We start from the raw sequence: 23,932 nt of genomic DNA on the forward strand, positions 1-23,932 counted from the left end.
TATGAAACTTATCATATAAACTGAATCTCTTGGTTAAAATTGCATAGTTTAGTCAATACTATCACTGCAAGCTTAGCATAAATTGAATCACTTAGTTGACACTTCTTAGCTCGGTCAACATTGGATTCACATCACTAAAATTGTGAACTCAGTAAGCACTGGAGAGCTCGATTTGCACTATGAAACTCGATAAACACTATAAAGCTCAACTTACACTGATAATCACCAACTTGACAGATACTACTTGATGCAAACTAATATTGTTCCTGGAAATTGATTGCAACTGCAGAACTCAATAGAGCCTAAATTACTTGGTTAACATTGTTAACTGTATAATAAGCTCGGTAACTACTAGCCATCTGATTAAGTGTGTGTGTCACTAATAAACAAAATTGACTATAATGTCAATAGACTATTGTTTCTAACATAATACCATCTAAAAATAAAGTGTAATTTTCTCCTTGATTGTTTGTTTGATCTTTAAATATTGTGTAGAAGTTGGCTAGAATGAATTACATATCAATATTGGTTTACTTAGCACATGAATGTTCTAATGCTTGGTCATAATTAAGATTCATGATATTACTCAACTTCTACAAACCTAATATATTAGGTCATTCAACGATAACTAACTTTTTGTTAGCTAAGTCTCAACTGAATTACTCAACTTGTGTGCTTGCTCGGTCTCAACTGGGGTGCTCAAAAACCTTTGACTTTCTTGGCATGTGTTGATAAATAAATAAGTGCTTTCATAGCTCAACCTTCTCTAGATGGCATGGTCATAGTCATGACCATCCAATGCTTCCTTGGAAATAACTAAGTGTTAGACACTAATAGTCAACTTAGGCTTAGAGATCAATAGGTTTTGTAATTGTTGTAAAATTCTAATAAAGTTCTTGCATTACCCTCTCCTAAGGATTAGTGTAGGAATGTGTTTTCCTACCTGAATTTCCTTACAATATGCTCTTACTAGGTGAAATGAATCAATGATAATATTGAGTTTTCCTTTGGTTGATAAAAACATAATGACATCCTTTATTGATGAGATCTTGAAGCATAACTTTAATTCCTTAGTGATAACATGGACAAGCAAATAAAAAAATTAATGATGAAATCAAATTAGAAGTGTTTCATTTACTAACTTATATGTGAAAACTAAGATGTACATGCAAATATATGATGTTTGTTGATACAATACATAGGATGATAATTTTTATGTAGAAAGGAATAAAACATATAAAATATGTAACTAAAATGAGTCCCTAATGTCTTTGGCCTCAATTCCCTATGAACATTTCCAATGAACAAGGAATCTTGTGTGAATTTGTTTAATAATATTGCCCATGTTCATCAAAATTCCAAAGAAGTATAGTGTTCTCAAAATTTTCATGAACATGGGCAATATTTTATTAAAAAAATTGAACTAATGGTAGGGGTGAATCACTGAAAAGATAAGTCTTGTCAAGAAAAAACCAAAAAATGATAAGGCTTATGTGGCTAAATCCAAAACCTAATAACATAGAGTAGGTGGATAAGGCTTGTGTGTTGATGTAGAAAAGATAGTAACAGAGGGAGAATAGGCAGTTTGAAGTGGAAGTAGATCATCCAATTCATTTGATTAGGACTAGAATTTTTCCAAAGTGTGAGGCTTTATATCTCTATGTCTTACTCTAATTCATTTTGGTGAGGTTTAAAATTTGGCCAAAATACATTAGAAGACTCAATTTCAGCTTGATCTCTGGCTTGAATAGCGCTTCTATTAGAATGCTCATCTTTAGAAAGTAAAACATATTTACACTTGTTCAATTCACCAGCTTGAAAATATTGATTGGTTAAGCAAACACTTTTGGCTTTGATGTAGAGTGCATGAAAAAAGTGTTCTTTATGGGCCTTCCACAAAATTTCAAAGTTGTAGAACCAACTCTACTCCAGCATTCCTCAACGCTTACTATGTTCATAGACCTAATAGGCCTAATTAGTCTTGGGTTTCAAAGAAATTACCAAGGAATGGATACATATAATAAATCCTAAACCTCAAATATATTATTCCACTTAATTATTAGGTATGGCTTCACATTTATAATCTTTTCCAACCATCCAAATGAATGCAAGAATGTTGCACTTGTTAGAACAATTTCTCAATGAGAGAAGACTTTAAAACCCTTAATCAATCATTTATAACTTTCAAAAATTAAATAATTAAACCAATTCCTTTTCCATATTCAATAATATATAATCACCAACATTTTCCCCAATTTTTAGCCAAATCCAAGCAAGTAAATAAAATTTATTGCAGTTTCCTCAACACTGTTCATATTATGACAGAATCTAACTAGTCTTCACCAAAATGGACATAACTTCTTTCAAATGTAATTAAAATAATCAAAACCAAAACAAAATGAAATATAACTCATATACCTTTTCAAAAATATAATTTTATGGTTTGTATAATTCAAAATTAGTTCACATCAACCAAAACATCAGAGGAATTGTAGCAAAAAAAAACTAGAAAACTAAAATATACAACATCAAAATAAGTTTTCTTCCATTCCAGATCCTTCCTCCAACTTCTCCAAAATACAATTTAATTTTTTGGAGAAATATTTTTTTTTTTTGGAATCATATTAAACTCTCCAACCAACCTACAACTACCCATTAACATCTTTAAACCAACTTTTAAAAAATTGTCACTGAGTCATATAAGTTGTCATTACAATTTTGGCAACTTTTGAACAATGTTTACAATCATCATTCAAATGCCTTCAAACTTTCATTAAAATATATATATATATATATGACTTTAGGACTCCAATTGAAATATTTCCACTCTATTTTGATATATTTGAGCATTTTTATCACACTTGGCATTTTTTAGGACCTTGTACGTCACTATGCTTTTAATGGCTCTAATAGCCTTACAAAATAATTTGAATGAACTCCAAATGGTAATTGGGTCCTTAAATAACATTGAAACTATTGGAGTAAATAAATATTTACTTATTAAACTTTACTTAAGTTTACTTAGGTCAATGCATTATTTTCTTATTTATTAGTTTGACACATAGGATTTTGCATACTCTTATGAGTTTTCATCTTGACAACACTGGAGTAAGCAACTCTAATTTAGCACATGGTGTCTACAACATTGGAGTTTGCATAATTAACTAAGTTGTCATGTAGACAACACAGTTATTCACACTCCTATTTTAGCACATGGTGTCCACAACATAATTTTACATGCTACACCTTTGTAGGCTTATCCTCTCATCATCACACTTACTCCTATTCTTAATGAAGGATAATCCACTCCTGGTGGACATATGCCTAGTTGTAAGACTTATCAGTGTGCTAAATCCTAGACATTCTAGAAGCATTCTAGAGGCCTTTATATTCAAGCACTCCTAGTGTGTATGTATATGACATAGAACATTGAATTGAATACATATTATTATTATGATCATGCTCTTTTTGGTTTACTATTGTGCTTGTGCTTGAGTTCCTTGATCTTGGGTGAATTTTTCCCTAAGGAAAATTCCTATAGAAACAATATTAAATATAATGTAAAATATGAAATAATACATGATACATCCAATGAATAGGTGCTCCTACACCATACTCCCCAACTTTGAAATTTTTCCAAGTCCTCTTGGAAATGGGGTTTCAAAGATCCCTTCATCTTCACTTTTGGTCTCACAATATTTTTTCTTAACAATATGAACCATTGAAAAAATTTATGTCCTCTCTAGTCTTATTTCTTCATCACTTGCATTGAAATGAGCATAACAACAAATTCATGGGCAAAAATCAATTGATTAGTATCAAAAACAATCACAAAATTACATCTTTCTTCTCAAATCTTCTTGGAAACTCTTCCCTTTTACCATCATTCTCATCATAAACCTAATCATTCCCTACTATTTTTTTATTATCATCCATTATCTCTAAAAATACTTCATCAATGTCCATCTTCATGGAGTCTTAAATTGGTTCAACTTTTTTAGTAGATTGAATCAACTCTTCCTCTTTTATTTCTTCTATCCTTGTTTCTCTTTGTTCTTCCATAATTTCAATCTCTTTTTCCACAACTTTTTGAACCTCTAAAAAAATAAATTCTTATTCTCCTTCACCATTTGCAACTTTCTACTCTAGGATTTTGAGAAGTGCCTTCAACTTCTTTGTATTCTCCTTTACTTATTTTCTCAATAGTTCCATCTCCTCTTTTCTTTTCTTTTTTCTTCCTTCTTCTTATTTTGTGAATCCTTACCCTAAAAATTACCATGCATCAATTTCATAAATAAATCCATTTTCAATCAAGTCTCTTTTACCTTTCTTCCTCGTCTTTGATACCTCTCATTAGGCTTTTCTCCTCTTTTCTCTCTTGGCCTAGTCTCATGGAATCTAGGTTTTCTCTCTTCATCCTATAAAAGACAAACAAATGACCACAAAAGACATTTTTCCTAGAGCTTTAATTTTGTGACATAAAAATACTCTTTCAATATCACTTAGGATCAACCCTTATCCTAATCCCAGTCTATCATTCATCTTGCACCCACCATAGATCATTTCCCTACATATTTTACTTGAAAAATTTTGGCCTCATGACTTTTTCCATACCTTTCCTAACATTCACCAATGGAACTATTCCAACATAGAAACATTTCTTTTAGTGTCAATAGATGGCATTTATCTATTCCTCCAAATAGACACCAAATTTCACTTGTATTTGATCTACAGCCTCCCACAACATACTATATTATCATAACATGATATTCATACACACATTTCTACAATAATAAACTTCCCTTTCTATAGAAATATCAACCTTTCCAAACTCTCAAACACTCCTCAATATCCTTCCTACTTATGACACTCGCAATGCCTCTTCAACTCTCAGTATCGACAAAGCCAGTTTATTTGTGTCCCTGCTCCACCATCATAAGGATGTCCCCTCTATGTATCTCATTACATAAAAATTCATGTCAATGCCACATGGTCACATGTGACCCTCCATACAAAAACACATTGTGCCCCTCCACCCTTTCTTACTAACTACAACATCAACCTATAAAAATATTACTTTTTTAATGGCCTTGGCATTCCCCAAGCCAAGTGTTGTTTATTTTCAATACAAAAAAGAAATAACTACAACTATTTAACCAAATGCAATACCATGGATGTCAAAATACTCTTCATTTGATGTTTTATCTTATATAGTGCATGGAACTTTAAAAGGTTGAGATAAACAACACAACTAAATGCTATAATGATGATGATGGAAATATACATCGATATGTAATAATCTTACTTTAGTAATATCTTAATCTACATACATTGGGTTTCAAGGAAAGTCCTAATATAAAAAAATGTACTCTTATTAATATCACACCATATACTTGTTGTGTATGTCATTGTCCTTGACAAATTAAAACATCTTTTATATTCAAGTCTCCTTCATGTTGACTAACTTTGGATGATTATATTGCCTCTACATGTTGATTACCTATTACCTTACTAGAATCAAAAGTCCTTTTTCATTTGACTCTCTTCTTCTCTTTTTTTTTATGCTATATATTAATAATCTTTATCATATTTGAACCTATAAATACACTATTTTTGCACTTACTTATTAATTAGTTTATGTTTTTTGAGATTGTTCTAATAAAATATACCTCTTTGGTTAATACAATGCCTTCTAACTCTCACAATCCCCTCATATATTGAACAAAATTATCTTGGCTTTAAGAAAATAGTAATACTATCCATAAGATAGAAGCGTTAGAATGGTGTTTCTATTGCACCAAAAGACTGATCTATCAATGTCTGATACAACCACTCAACTTATAGTACATAGGAGATAGTTAAGCCATTGTCATGAATCTCGATGGGAGTAATGAAAAAAATTTTTAAAAGAAGAAGTTGAGTTCTCATTATTATAGTTAGTACTTGATTACTAATGTTATAATATTCCTTGTAAATTGCATTGTTGTATCTCTATCAACCAACATTGTAGGATTTTTTTTCATGCAACGCTTCATCATATAAATCATCCTCAAATAGCCAATATCATACTAGTATCATGTTTATCCATACAATATTTCATCATATAAATAGTCATTCTACATGAAACATCATGAAATAATTCAATTTAAGACACTTATGATAGGTTGCTAGATCCTATCCTTTCTTAATCGATAACCTTAAAGGTTCATTACCCCTATTTAGTCACCATATTCAAAAGAGCATCATTCATTCAACTACAATTATTATTAAAAGAATTAGTTTAAAGGTCATCAATTTCATCAACAATAAATATTACCTTATCAATAAACTCTCATTCTTTTCATTCAAGATTTTAAACATATTTTCCAATCTATGATTCTTGTCCAATTCTCTTATAACCTACACGCATTATACCTTTACTAGATATTTCCAAGTTTCAATACTGACATGCCTTGTCAAAAAAACCATTTCATACATTGGAATCCAATAGCCATTTCCATGTCCTTGTCTAGTAGAAAATATTTTTACTTTGATGTCATAAACCAATCAATGACCTCATTACCACAATGGCATTATACTTTAGGTATCAAGAACTATAAAACTTTTACAATATCCTTGACCAATCAAAAATGAAGTCTAGTAACATAATTGTATTTTTCACTTACAACAAGGAATATATATTCAATATTAACATTCAAAGTGTATTAATGACATGTCATTGAATCTTAACCTTTGGGTTCTTTAACATAAAGAAACCTTAATCCTTCTAGTGCACATATGTCAATGAATTACTTGGAAAAAGGAATAGTGATCCAAAATTGGTTGTTACCATGTAAATAATTAAACTACAATTTTCTTGCAAATTATATTATTTTTCTTCATTAGAACACCCATAAAAGAGGGTAGAGAACCTATTGACTTGTCCTCTTCCTTAATAACCTATTGCTATTTTTTTCAAACCCTTATCTAGTATTATTTTGATTAATCAAACTTGTTATAGGTAGAATATAAGGATTTTAATGTTGTAAGCCACTAGGACATCATGGAATTCTCACACATAACCATTTAATAATGAAAATTCACAAACAAATGAAATTTTATTGAGTCTAATATAAAATTCCATAATCTAAGGAATTTTTGGATGATAGAACTATTGGAAACTAAAAATTTGAATAATTGTTGTTTTGTCATTGATTTCAAATCTATTGATAAGATATTTTACTACCTAATCTAAATGTCATGTTTATTTTGATTGACAAAGAGGATTTGAAAGATTTCTCATAACAATAGCACCCAAGAGGAGAGATTGAGTTATGAAAAGGAATTTACAATGGACATTTGATTAGTTGGACTCTGATGAGAAAAAATGATTTTTTATATCATTAATGTAAACCTTAACTGTGTAATAGAGTAAATTCTAAGGAATGTTGAGTGATGTAGTGCCTCTCCCATTTGACTTATGTGAGTCATCCTTATGGATGCAACCTTGTTGATCTTTTGTTGTGATGGGATCATGATTGTGACCATGAGAGGTCTACACCATTGAGGTGATATTATTTATGGTTCACTGTAGTTTGTGCCAATGCTTACCAAGATCAATGTGGTATCACAAGGTTCTTTCGTGATTACCCTAAGATGTGTGCAGAGATTGTACTGTGTACTATTACTATGCTACACTGGACTAGGTTCCTAGAGCAGTGGGTAGTCATGTTTATGACTACGTTCGCTTATGTGTTTTAAGTGCCTTAGTAATGTTGATTAAACAATCATTATTAAATTCTTAAGTAATTTAAATGGATTGTTCTTGTTGGATTCTTTGGGTATGTGTTGCAGACATTTACCTTGTTATATTTTGATCTATGAGATATCTGTTACTTATGTGATATTTTACATTTGAGACGACCCGAGGGTCAGATGTTATACTTTGATTTCAATATCATAGATTTTAGACTACTATGTTGTTTAGTTGATCATATTGCATGACGATATCATTTTGAGATGACAATGTGTTTTATGATGATATCTGGTTATCTGGTATTTGGACATACCTCTAATTATGTTATGTGATGGATTTAATGCTATGGTTATTTACTTCATTCCTACATTGTTATGCTTTATGTGAACGTGAGTGATGTAAATAGATTATTTTAATATAATTAAATAAATGGTTAAATTAGGTAATGTAATGCATTTATTCCTTTGGCTATGTTATTATATGCAATTGCACTTGATTGTGTTGTTTAGTGTGCAGATTTATATCCTTGGCAGTGGCACATGGAGTTAGTGATTCAACCATTCATATTTTACCAATGTCGTCCTTGTATGGTCGACATATCCTTAATTAAATGTTTAATTTAAACATTTTGGTGATTATTAAATCCAAACTCATTTGCATTATGTGATTAGACCAGTAAGCATGTCTATACTTTTAGAGGTTCGCATTATCACGAAAGTTATTAAGGAGATTTCTATGTTTTTGGGTTTCTGGGCTTTTTAATTGTTTCATTTTAATTTTTGGCAGCTTTTCCATAGATGAATTCCTATTTATAGGAATAGCCTATTTTCGTTTGGGTCGATTCAGGGTTTAACTAGGTTGGCTGGTTATTTTCCCTAATCGATTATTCACTCGAAAAGTGAATAAATATCCAAAAATGAATTTAATTCCTCACTTCTCACTTTTGAATTAGAAAGTTGGAGAGTAAAACCCAAAATCCTCTTCATGAGGATTTATTATTTTGTTCGTTGTGGGAGCTAGGGGCATAGGATCGTCGTGAGGTTGGGCTCATTTGATCCAGCTCAAGGAAACCTTGGATTGCCACGATTTTTAGCTACTTCCACAAGATATTTATTTTATGGTTCAAATTCTCATTTTGCCCTTTTGGTTCTGAGATAGGGATTTCCTATTTTATTGTTTCTGCTCTATTTTTGCTTCTATTTTTGGTAGTCATTTGTTTGGAGGCTGAGATCTAGTATTCCCCTCCATTTTGTATGCTCGTTCTACCCGGTTGGGCAGGCATGAACATTTCCCTATTTTTTTGGGATGAGGGTTCAGGATTTTTCACCGTTATGCTGGCCATTTTTGCATACGGTGTTCGATTCCATTTATTTTTGGATTTTTGGGGTTTTTGTGCCCAAAGGTCAAATGGATTTTAATTTTGAAATTTTCTAAAATTTGGGATTTTTACCTTGTTTTGCATGCTACCCTATTTTCTCGAGTTTTCTTGGCATAATGTGGGTCATGGACCTTGATGATCAGTTTGGATATCAGATAGACCACTTCTACACTTTTATGTTGCATTGGGATGCATGTTGCATCCGTACTCCCGATGTTGTGTTCGGTTGAGTGATTTTATACCTGTTGTTATTGTTTCTTTTAGACCTTTGCTTTTGTTTCATGAATGTTAGGATTCGTGTAGAATCCATACTCTCGGATTGAGGCCGATGGAGTGGGTTAATGACTTTTGGTCTTGTTACATCATTGGGATTCATGTAGAATCCATACTCTCAAATTAAGGCTGGTTGAGTGATTTTATAATGTATGATTTTATTGGCTTTTGGATTCGTGTAGAACCCATCCTTCTCGTGTTGCTTTCAGTTGGGTGTTTTCTTTTGCATTGTGTTCTCATCCTATTCTTGTGCTTTGATCTCCATGATGGTGGTGCGCCACACATGAGTATGTGCACGTACATTTTTCGAGTGACTTGCGAGGCCCAATCTTCTGTGGTACTTTCAAAAGTTATGATCATTGGGGTTGGGATGGGAGTATGCATGCCCACAAGCACTTGTCATAGGATGAGCATGGGTAGGGTAGGGTAGCATATGGAGGGGGATTCTATCTCATAGTCTGGTGATTATGACACCATAGGTATGGTTGAGAGGAGCTTTGATTAAGTGATAATTAAAGAAAATGTGTAACTTTTAATAAAACTTAAGATAATAAAAAGGTTTGGGTTGCTAGAGCCTTTCCATTGAGGAATGTTGAATCTGCACAAGTCCTAGCTTGGGCTTTTTTATGCCAAGTGACTCTCCATGATGTTATCCCCTATTTAGTAGCCTATTGAGTATCTAACCAGGACCTTTACTTCGTGCATTGTCTCAGGTTCTTGGTTGTAGCCATCATACTGTCTAGCATGAGTGTTAACCTTGGTTGTTGTGCTTTATGTGTGTTTTTGGTTGGATCATTATCTCCATCAGCATGGTGGGTGTGGACCTATGGATTCCACATGATTGGGAGGTGTAGCTACCTTCACCACTGCTAGGGACCAGTGTAAAAAGATGGTCTTTTGTCCTAGTACGATCAGGTTTTGGAGTATGCTTTCTTGTGATTTATGCTTCCATTGGAATGCTTGGATATTATGTTTAGATGATGTTAGTTTATTTGACACATTCCCATATTATGATGTTTAGCACATGATTAGATTATGTGAATTTCTGTAGTAACATATCTATTGCTTATTGATGTTTAGCATGTGATAGGTGATGTTATCTACTGTAGGATTATCTTATGCTTTTCTACTAGCATGTTAGATTTCTTTATGCTTATTGTTGCATGTTTTAGTAGTGACATCCCTATTACAACAATACTGATGATTTGGTCAGTGGCTTGGAATGTTACGCACGAGGGATGGCTAGGATCCATGATGCTCTTATGATGCTATTGATGGTTGGGAGGAACTACATACTTAGTTGGTTGTTCAATTATTGTGATGTTATTTCTGTACATTGTGATGTTGTTTTTTTCACTACGATGTTTATTTTAGTATGGTTTAGATAGATAGATGTTCCTCTTTCCTTGCTATTGTTGCTCTAAAGTGTTCATTCCTTGATTTACGTGGATCTGGTACTCCCTGGTGTGGAGGTTTCTATGTTTTTATCCTTTTTGTTTGCATTTTGTTGTCATGCTAGTTTGTTTTCTTGCATGGAAATGCATGTCCTCATGCAAGTCCTTGCGCAAGAATACAAGTCCTCACGTAGTGTGCAGGGAATCCTCGCGTGAGAACTAAAGCCTTCGCATGATGCTCAGGAGTCCTCATGTGAATCTGTGCACTTTTTTGAACATAGTGGTGCACTTTCTCATGCAAAACTCAAGACAAGTGTACTTTCTCATGTGAGAAATAGGGGCTATATAGGGTTGTCGGATGAAAGTTCAAAAGTTGGTTTTGGACACCCTTTGTGTTTTTACACCTTCCTAGTTTAAAATAGATTACCTAAGGGGTTTAAAATATATCGTTTAAGTATAAGTTCCTTATACTTAAGAAATATTTTAATATATGCGACGAATCTTTTGAGATAGGTTTCAAACCTCTCCGAGATACGATAAAGATTTTAGGAAATTTCATGGCTTCACAAATCTAGACTTAACCAATTTTTAGGGCTTCAAGATTTCAGCCTTAGCCAAATTTAGGATTCTACATTTTACCCCAGCTTAGTGTTTTGTTGATGAGTGGTCATTTCTTGAGCCCTCATCTTGTGCATTTTCATTGTTGGCTTGTTTGTGTGTGTCAGTTTGGTAGTTGTGTTTGTAGATTCGTTGGTTGTCAGGATTGTGGTGAAGTCTTTCGTTGCGATCATTGTGATCCATGTATGATGTTTTCATGTGCATTCATACTTGTAAAAATATATATATTCTAGCTTGTATTTCATCCTTGTTTCCAAGGATCTCCAGGTGGGGCATTACAAGTGATGCTAGTATCAATCGAGCCATAGTAAGTGTCAAGAAAATTTAGTGTTGACCAAACATCAATATCGATCAAGCAAGCTAGTTGATGTCAAGCCAAGAAGTTCTACAGTGACTGAGTGATTAAGTTATGACTGAGTATCAAAACCTAGTTATTACTAAGTAACAATATTTTGAATGCATTTGAGGAATCGTGAGGTTTGACTAAATCAATTGACTTCTTGGGATATGTAAACCAAGTTAAAAATAAGATTGATAAGTTGGATAATTAAATTGGAGAGGATTGGGTAGAATACCTAAGATCAAATTTGATGGATGAGAAGTTTCTAAAAAAGAAGGAAGATGGATAGATACAATGAATTTGATGAACCAAATTGCAAACCCTAAGATCAATGATAATTATTGAAAATGGAAAAGTGAGAATTACCTATATAAGGAGGTGAACATGTGAACGATGTGTGTGTGTGTGTGCAGGAATGCACATGCATGCGTGTGTGCATGTGTGCGTGCGTGCACGTGCGAGCATGTGGGTGTGTGGGTGTGTGTGTGTGTTTGTGTGTGTGTGTGAGAGAGAGAGAGAGAGTATGTGGATGCATGTGAATCCCTACAGTTAGAAAAGACAAACTATTCACAAAAGGAGATCAGGAGTGATCCAGTATAAGACTATATGCACATGTGAAAATATTTCCAATATGAGGGAATAATGTTGCTGATGTTGATAAGTTGATCAGAGTAATAGAATTGAGTTGTATGAGAATAATAATGGTAATGATTTCTTGAAGTTTTTTCAAGTCAGTTAAGAGATAGAATTGACAAAGGTACTTATCAGAGATTAGCACAAGGATTGAATAATGATCTGAACATGCAAAAGTGAGTTGTAAATATATAGATAAAAACCCTACTATTTTATTTTTGATAATTGTAAATAGATTGTATTGAAATCCTTTAATAGGAATTGGCCTAATAGTTATTTGAAGGACTTAATAATCTATGCAAATCCTTTAGCAAGGTGACATTCTAAATGGAATGATCAAAGTCCTCTAGCAAGGCCACTCCTAACAGGGTTAATAAATCTTCTAACCAGATCATATTTAATAATGTGCATTGTAACCTTTATTAGGGTTGGCTCCTAATAGATCTCATTTCAAAAGAGTGAAAAAGTGGTAATATTTTACTGGTGGTTTTTCCCAAATTGGGTTTCCATGTAAAATCCTAGCATCAAACTTGTGGTGAAACTTTATGATGTTTTACATTTGATAAAGTTCACATTCAACAAGTATGTTGTGTTTATCAGTATAGTAGAGACCAAGCAATAGCAAGATAAGTTGAATAGTGATTGTTTAAAATTTTTAATTATTCAAATGGTACTTATGGACCTTGAGCAAGATTCACCCCTCTCCCTCTCATTTATTCTAAACATTTCTAACAATTGGTATTAGATCTCTATACTTATAGAGAGAATGTTGAAGGTACTTGAAGCTAAAGATCATCACTCACAAAAGAGAGGTACTAAAGCTAAACAATAAGAAATTTCCTATATGGAAAACCTTGATGAGGTTGCATATATCTAGTATAGGTGATGCTGCTATACACTTTGTGGACAATGAGTATGTGAAGATAACAACTACTCCTTTGATAGTTGAGCAACTTAAACAAAAGAAAGAACATAATCAAGCTATATTGGAGATTTCCTCAACCCTAAGCTATGTCAAGTTTGATGACATAAAATAATGTGATAGTGCAAAGAAGATGTGGGACAAATAGAAGACCATATATGGAGGTGGCGATAATGTCTTGAGGGCCAAATATGAGAGTCTAAGAGGTAAATTTGATGAAATGAGAATGATGGAATGTGAGAATATAGTACATTATAGCACAAGTATCAAGGAAGTTATCAATATTATTTGAGGTGCAAATGGAGCACTTGAGGATGAAATAGTGATATGAAAGGTATTTAGGACCCTACTTCCTATATATACCATTAGAGCTTCTACAATTCAAGAATTGAGATGTACTACATGTAATACTTTAACCTTAGAAGGTGTAATTGGAAGACTTTCTACTTTTGAGATGCCTAATTTTGATAACTACACACCTACTATTATTGAATCTTATTTTAAGTCACAATTGTTTTTTAGCAAAAAGAAAGGCAAACATGTGAAGAGTGATAGTGAGAGTTTTGATGATGACCCTGATGAAATCAAAGCACTTATTGCAAAAATATTCGGAAGAGGTAGACATAAATGTTGATGCAAGAGCATCCTAGGCCTTCTTACAATCCTACATGTGGGTACCGAGTTACTGTAGCTATAGTTGGTGCCAAGTTACTATAGCACTTAGTTGGTGTCAGGTTATTGTAGCACTTAGTGAGTGTTGAGTTATTGTAGCTCTATTGGTGTCAAGTTACTATAGCACTTAGTTGGTGTTAGGTTATTGTAGCACTTAGTGGGTGTCAAGTTATTGTAGCTCTTTTGGTGTCAAGTTACTGTAGCACTTAGTTGGTGTCAAGTTAATGTAGCACTTAGTTGGTTTTGAGTTACTGTAGCACTTAGTGGGTGCTGAGTTACTATAGCTCTAGTTGGTGTTGAGTTACTGTAGTACTTAGTTAGTGTTGAGTTACTATAGCTCTAGTGGGTGTCGAGTTACTATAGCACTTAGTGGGTGCCTAGTTATTGTAGCTAGTGGATGCCAAGTTTTCTTGTTTATGCCAAGTGTCAACATTTTGAACATCAGTTCTACAATTTTGGTGCGAGCCAACTTGTAGGATTTATTTTGACCATGACATTTATGATGAGATCTTTCCTTGGGATGTGTCCTAACCACTGTTGGGTTGGCCTTCCTATCTTTTATGTTGTAGAATGTTCTATAAGTCATTTTGGAAAATATAAATAAGGGTCTTGTTGAGTGTTTTGGCAGTTCAATTTTGGGGGAATGAAGACAGATGCAATTTTTTGGAAAGCTAGGGTTGTGGCTTGGGAACTAGAGGATTGCTTGGTGGACTTGAGGGTACAAGTATGGATACTTCTTGGTGTTCTTATCTAGTTATTTATGTGGATTAGTTTGGATTGGGTTTGTAAGCTGGATCTTGTTTGATCTTGCAGAACTAATTATTTTGTAATTATTATCTATATTTGGCCCTAACTTGAAAGGCCTTATACTTGGGCATATTGCATGTAATTAGTTATATCTATGATTAGAAACTTGTGATTTGATACCAAATCTTGCATTATTGCTTCTTCTTGTTGTGTTTCCATTGTGGTTTTTATTGCTAGGGGCTAGGACATCTCCTTTGGGGATTCTCCTACCCCACACTACATTAGGTGGTATCAGACTGAAGGTTTTTCCTGAGTGTGTTGACAGATAACTGAAGCTAAGATAGTTTACACAAGGATTTGCAAATAAGGTTGATCTTGTGGTTGATTGATCTTTTGGATTGGTGGACTTGTTGCTTAGGGTTTGCTATAATTTTGGAAGGTGCCTCCAAGAAGATTGGACCCTAGGACAATTGTTGATCTTAGTGATGTTGTAGAAGAATGGATATTAGAGAAGGTTAAAGAAAATTTTAGATCTAATATGGAGGAGGTTAAAGCCAATTTTAGATCTCAAATAGAATTAATGAAGAGTGACATGATTGCTGAAATTGTAAGTAGTTTAGGTGGTGTACCTAAACATGTGGGTATTGAAGGTAGTTATGAAGAAGTTGCTCAAGACTTTGAAGTTGTTGGATTGGTTAATGAGGACAAAATTGATCATGTGGAGAGACCTATTGGAATTAGGGTTGGTTAGTTTGTTCAACCTAGATCTCAGTTGAAGCTAAAGCATAAGATGGAGGTTTTAATTTCTTGAGTATTTTGAATCCTAAATAATGATTGATTGGATTGGTGAATTAGAAGACTACTCTGAGCTTGAGGATATTGAGGATCCACTCAGAGTAAGGTTGGCACAAACTATGTTGAAGGGACATGCTACTCTTTGGTGGAAAGAACTACAAAGGGGTAGAGAAGAGGAAGGTTAAATCAAGATCACTAGATGGAGGTTGATGGTGACTATGTTGAAGGTTAAGTTCATTCCTGTTAATTATGAACTTGAGTTGTTTAAAAGGCTATAGAATCTAAAAGATAAGGATACGACTATGAAAGATTATACCAAGGAGTTTTACAAGTTGACTATTCAGTCTAGGCATAAATAATTATCAAAGGAGAAGCTAGCATGGTACATTAATGGTTTGAGTTTCAATACTCAAGATGAGGTTGGTATGCTAAATATTTCTTCAGTTGAGGATGCTTATCAATATGCTCTGAGAGAAGAGGAAGAATCAAGGTAGTTCCCAAGGGAAGGAGAAGCAAGATAGTTTAGCACAATCTAAACCAAACGGGGAAGGTGAACCAAAACCTATTGAATAGAAAAGAAGGATAGGTGGAGGTGGGTTTAGAGGTAATTGTTTCAAGTGTGGTCAAGAAGGGCATAGAACTTTTGAATTCCCAATTGATAGGACAATTATTGTTGTGAATGAGGTTACATTCTAGGACAATTAGCCTGAGCAAGGAGATATTTTTCTAGTTCGGTGAGTATTGGTTGGTGAGAGGACATTGGATCCTTGCTACATGACTAGTGTGTTCAAGACTTGTTGTAACTCTAGTGGTAAAGTCTACAAGGTGATTATGGATGGTGGTAGTATTGATAACCTTGTTGTTGAGGAGATGGTTTAGAAACTTGATTTGAGGAGAGTGAGACATCCTTATCCTTATAGGATCAATTGGTTGCAAGGTGAACATGCTTTGGAAGTGAGGGAACTATGCCTTGTTGATTTTTAGGTTGGGTAGTATAAGAATCAAGTGTTGTGTGATATTGTGGACATGAATAGTTTTCATGTGTTGCTTGGTAGACCTTGGTAATATGATTGTAGAGTTGTACATGATTATGTCAAGAATGTGTTTACTATTGAGAAAAGTGGCAGGAAGTTTTCCTTGATTCTTTTGTAGAATGAAGAGCTTGGTAGGAGAAACTTGAGTATTGGCAACTGAGTTGAGTTGGTAGATCCTAATAAGGTTGGAGATCAGTATGGAAAGTAGACCTGTAGCACACCTCATATAGATTTGAAGAAGCACAAGAAGAACAAGGGAAAGAGTGTACAAGTTGAAGATTTGGAGGATATGTATGTGGAGGACTAGTTTGGCATTTATGTATTGAATCCCAGAAGATGTTCTTCTAGTTATTAGAACATATTTTTGAACTTGGGGTGTCTAATGTAGGAGCATCTTAGGCCTTCTTTCAATCCTACATGTGGGTGTCAAGTTACTATAGCTCTAGTTGGTGCCAGGTTACTGTAGCATGTAGTCGGTGTCAAGTTACAATAGCACTTAGTGGGTGTTGAGTTATTGTAGCTCTAGTTAGTGTCAAGTTACTATAGCACTTAGTTGGTTTCAAGTTACTATAGCACTTCATTGGTTCTGAGTTACTATAGCACTTAGTGGGTGTCGAGTTACTCTAGTTCTAGTTGGTGTTGAGTTACTCTAGCACTTAGTTGGTTCTGAGTTACTGTAGCTCTAGTAGGTGTCGAGTTATTGTAGCACTTAGTGGGTGCTGAGTTACTCTAGTTCTATTTGGCGTTGAGTTATTGTAGCACTTAGTTGGTGCCAAGTTATTGTAGCTCTAGTGGGTGTTGAATTACTATAGCACTTAGTGGGTGTTTAGTTACTGTAGCTAGTGGATGTTAATTTTTCTATTTATGTTGAGTGTCAGCATTTTGGAAGTGATTTCTACATTTTTGGTGTGAGCTGACGTGCGAGATTTATTTTGATCATGACATTTATGATGAGATCTTGCCTTGGGATGTGTCCTAACCATTGTTGGGTCAGCCTTCCTATTTTGTATGTTTTAGAATGTTATGTAAGTTATTTTGGCAAGTATAAATAAGGGTTTTTTTGAGTCTTTTGGTGTTTCAATTTTGGGGGAATGAAGAGAGATGAAAATTTTTTGAAAGCTAGGGTTGTGGCTTGGGAACTAGAGGATTTCTCAATGGACTTGAGGGTACAAGTATGGATTCTTCTTGGTGTTCTTATCCAATTGTGTATCTGGATTAGCTAGGATTGGGTTTGTAAGTAGGATCTCGTTGGATCTTGTAGAACTGATTGTTTTGTAATTTTTATTTGTATTTGGCCCTAACCTAGAAGGCCTTATAGCTAGGCATATTGCATGTAATCAATTATATCTATGATTAGAAACTTGTGATTTGATACCAGATCTTGCATTTGTTTCTATTGTGTGGTTTTTATTGCTAGGGACTAGGACATCTCCTTTGGGAATTCTCTTGCCCTACATTGTATCAAATACAAAGGTCAACTACCTTTTTTTTCATGCAAAAAGGTTGGTCATATTGTTTCTAGGTGTCCTAAAAAAGAAGATAAGGATGAAGAAAGGAAAGAAAGTACAAAGTAAGAAGAGATGATTGATTATAAAAAAAAAAAAAGGATGACAAAAGTAATAAATCTTGTTATATTATTGAAGAAGAGACTGGCATTGAATCTGAGAGTACTGATGATGAAGATGTCTATGTTGCTATGAAAGAAGATTTTAGTGAAAATGAGAAAACTATATTAATCTCTTATGTGAACAAGAGTGATAGATGGATAATTGATAGTGGCTTCTCTAACCATATGAGTAGTGATAAAAAAAAATTTGAGGGCATTGGGCCATACAAAGGTATAGTGGTTTCTCTAACCATATGACTAGTGATAAAAACAAATTTGAGGATATTGGGCCATACAAACGTGGATGTGTTAAATTTGCAAATGATATCCATGTGTTGTAAAAGGTAAAGGTACAATTTTCAATTAACTGACAAGATCAGGTGTAATAATGTTTACTGGGTTGAAGTACTTAACTATAATATGTTGAGCATTTCATTGCTAAACCAATCAGGTTACAAAGCTAAATTCCATCATAGGAAGGCCAAGATATATGATGATGATGGTAAGATAATTGAAAATGGTGATTAAACAAGAGGTAACTTGTTCTATCTAGATTTATCCAATGAGACATGTTTGTTTGCACAATAAGAAGATGTTTTTCTATGGCACAAATGGTTATGTCATGTGAATTTTTAAAATTTGATAAACATTAGTAAAATGAAAAAAGTAAGAGGGTTACCTAAACTAAAGAAGCTTGACAATGCTATGTGTAAACAATGTCAATTGGGAAAAATGACCAAGTCTAGTTTCAAGAGAAAAATAAACACTTCTAATGATATTATGGAACTAGTTCATACTAACTTTTGTGGACCTATTGATGTTTGAAGCTATTGTAGACATAAGTTTTTCATTTTGTTTGTGGATGACTATTCTAGGATGGTGATCGTGATGTTTCTTAAAGCTAAATCTGATACTTTTTAGTTATTAAAGTGGTATTTAGCTAGAGTTGAAAAAGAAATAGGGAAGAATTTGAAGTGTTTGAGATCTAAAAGAGGTGGCAATTTCATTTCTAATGAGTTCAATACATTCTACAATGATAGAGGAATTAAAAGAAAAATGTCAGCACCCAGGAGCCCTCCTCAGAATGGGATAGCTGAAAGAAGGAATAGATCAATAATGGATTGTTCTAGAACATCGATGATGAAGAAGAATGTATCACAAAAATATTGGAGAGAAGTTGTTAGCATTATTGTCTATACACTAAATAGATTACAAGTCAAGAAAGGTACAAACCCTACACCTTTTGAACTATGGTATGGATATGCTCCTAATATGAAATATTTCAAGATCTTTGGAAGAAAATGTTACATATTCAAAGGTAATAGGAATGGAAAACTTGATACAAAAAGCTATGAAGGTATATTCTTAGGATATTCCACTAAGAGTAACGCTTATAAGTGTTTAAAATCTAAAACTACCAAAGTTGTGGAAAGTGTGAATGTCAAAGTTGATGAATTTGTAGAAATAAGTGATCTTACATGTAAAGAAGAACCTAAATACTAGAGTTCATTCATCTATGTGGGTGATGATGCTCCAAGGACTCCTACTAAACAAGAAAATAGAGCTTTAGTTTCCTAGCAAACAAGGAATGTTGAGGTGAAACAACAGGTTTTCGAGCAATAAATAATAGGTGTCGAGTAACAAGTTGAAGATGTCAAGTCACAGATAGCAAATGCTGACCATTAGAGAGAAAATTCAAAGCATATAGAGTCTGGACTAGAACTTGAACAAGTGAGAGATAATGCCTGAGATTGTTTTTCAAGATGAATCTATTGAAGAACAGAGAAGGAAACCACCTGTGCTAGCCAAGTTTGTAAAAGACATCACAAATCTAAACAAATCATTGGTGATGATGAATCAATTATTATAAAAATGAAAATATTCAAAGATGATACATGCTTACTTTTTGAATTTGAGCCTAGACCAATGAAGGATACTCTAGACAATGAAGATTAGATTTAGGTGATAAATGAGGAAATTAAACAAATTGAGAAGAACAATACTTGGATCCTAGTGCCAAAACCTAAAGACAAAAATGTTATTGGAACAAAATGGGTTTTTAGGAATAAGTTGAATGAAAATGGTGAAGTAACAAGGAATAGGGAAAGACTAGTATGCAAAGGATTTTCTCAAGAAGGAGTTGACTATAGAGAAACTTTTGCTCCTATGGCAAGACTTGAAGGGGTCAAAACTCTTCTTCTGTATTCAATCCATAAAAATTTTAAGGTATATCAAATGGATGTCAAATCTACAATTCTAAATGGTATACTTGAGGAAGAAGTGTACATTGAACAACCTAAAGGATTTGTGGATTCAAAAAAAAAGACTATGGCATGTAAACTAAACAGAGCTCTTTATGGATTAAAACAAGCCCTAAGAGCATGTGATGTAGTGCGAATTTGGATGTACCCCAAAATAAGGTAATCTAGAAACTAACAAAACAACACACTAGAAAAAAGAACAAGAGGAACAAGATTCAGATCTAGAGAGACAATATCTTCATATATTCATATCAAGAAGTTTACATCCAACATGCCTAGTTGTATGGCCTTCCAAGTTATGGCCATTACAAAGAAGAATACATCTTTCAAAGAAGAATAGATCTCTGGACTCAAATACAAACTGTATCCCAAAACTACTCCAGACTAAGACTCCATGCTTCCAAATTCTACATCTCTAGGCACATATGCCACAAACTTTCCAAAATTTCACATTCTACTCCAGACACTCTAAAAATTGCCTAACTCTAAGTCATAATACTTTATTTATACTTGCTAAAATGACTTACAAATCATTCTAGAACATTACAAAATAGCAAGGCCAACCCAATAATGATTTAGAAAAATCCCAAGACAAGATCATAAATGTCACAAATTAAATAAATCTTGCAAGTCAGCTTGCATAGAAAATGTAGAAATCATATCCAAAAATGTTGACACTCAACATAAATAAGACAACTCAACACATGAAGAGTCACATGGCATACACTAGGCAACTTGGCACATGAAGAACAACTTGGCACATGAAGAAGAGCTTGGCACATGCTGCAATGGTGAGATGGGATAACACGCAAACCTGAGTGTTAACATGGCATGGGATAATCTCAACTCAATGATGACTAAAAATTTACATAGCACTCAGCAATTGTTGCAACTCAGTAATGTCTAATAGAATCAGAGGGATAACACGATGGCCAGGACGCTTTTGCATCAAACTATCGAGGTAAATAAAGAAGACCTCAAATGCCCCTACATCAGACTACCCAGATAAATAGAAAAATGTGTCCCACATTTTTCTTTTGAAATAAAATTATGTACTCAACTTCATCTTCACAAAAGGTTTCCACTCCATCAGAGAGAATAGATCAAATCAAAAAATCAACCATTTGTGCTTCATCCATTCAAAAATTAGAATCTCATCCAACCAATCAACATTTGAACTTAACTAAAAATCACAATGCTCCATTTGCAACTTATCATCAGCATTATCCATAACATTATCCTCATACATGAAAACCAGATCAGTAACAATATCCAAATCACAAACCTAATCAGCAGCAATATAAGAACTCATATCCATCATAGAAAAAGCATATAAACACATAATATAGGAGTCCTCCACCAAATCAACAGTAAATGAATTCATATCAAGAACATGTAATAGTAACTCTATGGCATCCATCCTCATAACAATATATATTCATTCTTCTAGCAACATATAGATCAGCAACATCATGAAAATCTACATTACTAACAACATATGTATCCTTCAACATCTCAGCAGCAATATTTAAGTCTAGATCCATATCAACAACAACAACATCATGTAGATCCACATCAATAACACCTTTTAAACCCTTAACTATATAACCAGCAAGTAAATCCATTTTCTTACCACAAGAAACATCTAGATCAACATCATTCATAACAAAATGAACATATAACTCTAGATCAGCAATGACAGCAACAGAGAAGTCCTCAATCACATCCATTCCAACATTAACATCATTCTGTATCACAACATCCAATCCCTTACCAACATAAGTGAAACTCTCCTCTTTAGAAATCACATTGCGTATAACAAGATGCTCTGCAATTTCCATGTTAGATCTATCCATCTGCTCATGAAAACCAAAAGATACTTCCTCCATTTCAGCAAAATCATCATGTACTTCCCTGATCTATCTTCTTCTCTTCATAATCTCTTTAACTAGCCAACAAACCTTCTTTCTAATCCTTAGATGTCAACTCAAGTCAGCCTCTTCTAGATCATCAATCCTTTCATGTAAATCATCCCAAAAAGAATCATACTCATTTCTCTCAACATCATTAAGATGTCTTCCACAGTGTTATGCTAACTCAATAGCTTCTACACTGGCTGCAAGTTTCCTCAACATGTCTAATATTTTTGGATCAACATTTCTCCTTCCTAGAACCATCTTTGTATAGACAATCATATAATGAATGGCAACTCCTCTACAAGTGTAGGCCAAATTTGCAGATTTGCAACCCTACACCAAATCACCAACTAGCTAGGACTTCCAAAATCCATAAACACTTCTTTGATAAAATTTCATTGAACCAAGGTCCTAGTACAAACTACCTCACACCTTGGTGACCTACTTGCACACTCAAGAACAACTGATCTCTAATACCACCTGATACAGCATGGATCTAGATGTACCCCAAAATGAGGTAATCCAAAAACTAACAAAACAACACATAGCATAAAATGAACAAGAGGAATGAGATTCAAATCCAAAGGGACAATATCTTCATATATTCATATCAGGAAGTTTACATCCAATATGCTTGGCTGTATGGCCTTCTAGGTTATGACCATTACAAAGAAGAATACATCTTTCAAAGAAGAATAGATCTCGAGACTCAAATACAAACTCTATCTCCAAAATACTCCAAGCTAAGACTCCACACTTCCAAATTCTACATCTCCAAGAACATATACCACAAACTTTCCGAACTTTCATGTTCTGCTCTAGACACTCTAAAAATTTCCTAACTCTACACCTAAATACTTTATTTATACTTGCCAAAATGACTTACAAATCATTCTAGAACGTTACAAAATAGCAAGGCCAACCCAATAATGGTATGGAAAAATCCCAAAACAAGATCATAAATGTCACAAGTAAAATAAATCCCACAAATTGGCTTGCACATAAAACAAAAAAATCACATCTAGAAATGCTAACACTCATCATAAACAAGACAACTCGGCACATGAAGAGTCACTCGGCATGCACTAGGTAACTTGATACACGAAGAACAACTTCGCACATGAAGAAGAGCTTGACACACACTGTGGAACTCCGCACATACTACAGTGGTCAGATGGGATAATGTGCAAACCTAAGTGTTGACATGACGTGGATAATCTCAACTCAATAATGACTAAAAATTTACTAGCACTCAACAATTGATGCAACTCAGCAATGTCTAATAGAATTAGAGGGATAAAGCAATGGCTAGAATGCTCTTCCATCAGCATCATATGAAAGACTACATAATATTTGGTGAAGATTAGTTTTGAAAGGACAAATGATAATAGTAAACTATATTTGAAGATTGATAAGAATAATGAAGTACTGCTATCTGAAATATTTATTGATGACATTATATTTGGAGGAAGATAAGCACTTTTCAAATCATTTGCTGATGAAATATAGAAGGAATTTGAGATGTCTATGTTTGATGAAATCAAATTCTTTTTTGGATTGCAATTATATCAAATGAAGTTTGGTATTTTTATTACTCATTCCAAATTT

The sequence above is a fragment of the Cupressus sempervirens genome, chromosome 6, assembly GCF_028749045.1.
Source record: "Cupressus sempervirens isolate cs-2001-9-10 chromosome 6, ASM2874904v1, whole genome shotgun sequence".
Classification (NCBI taxonomy): domain Eukaryota; kingdom Viridiplantae; phylum Streptophyta; class Pinopsida; order Cupressales; family Cupressaceae; genus Cupressus; species Cupressus sempervirens.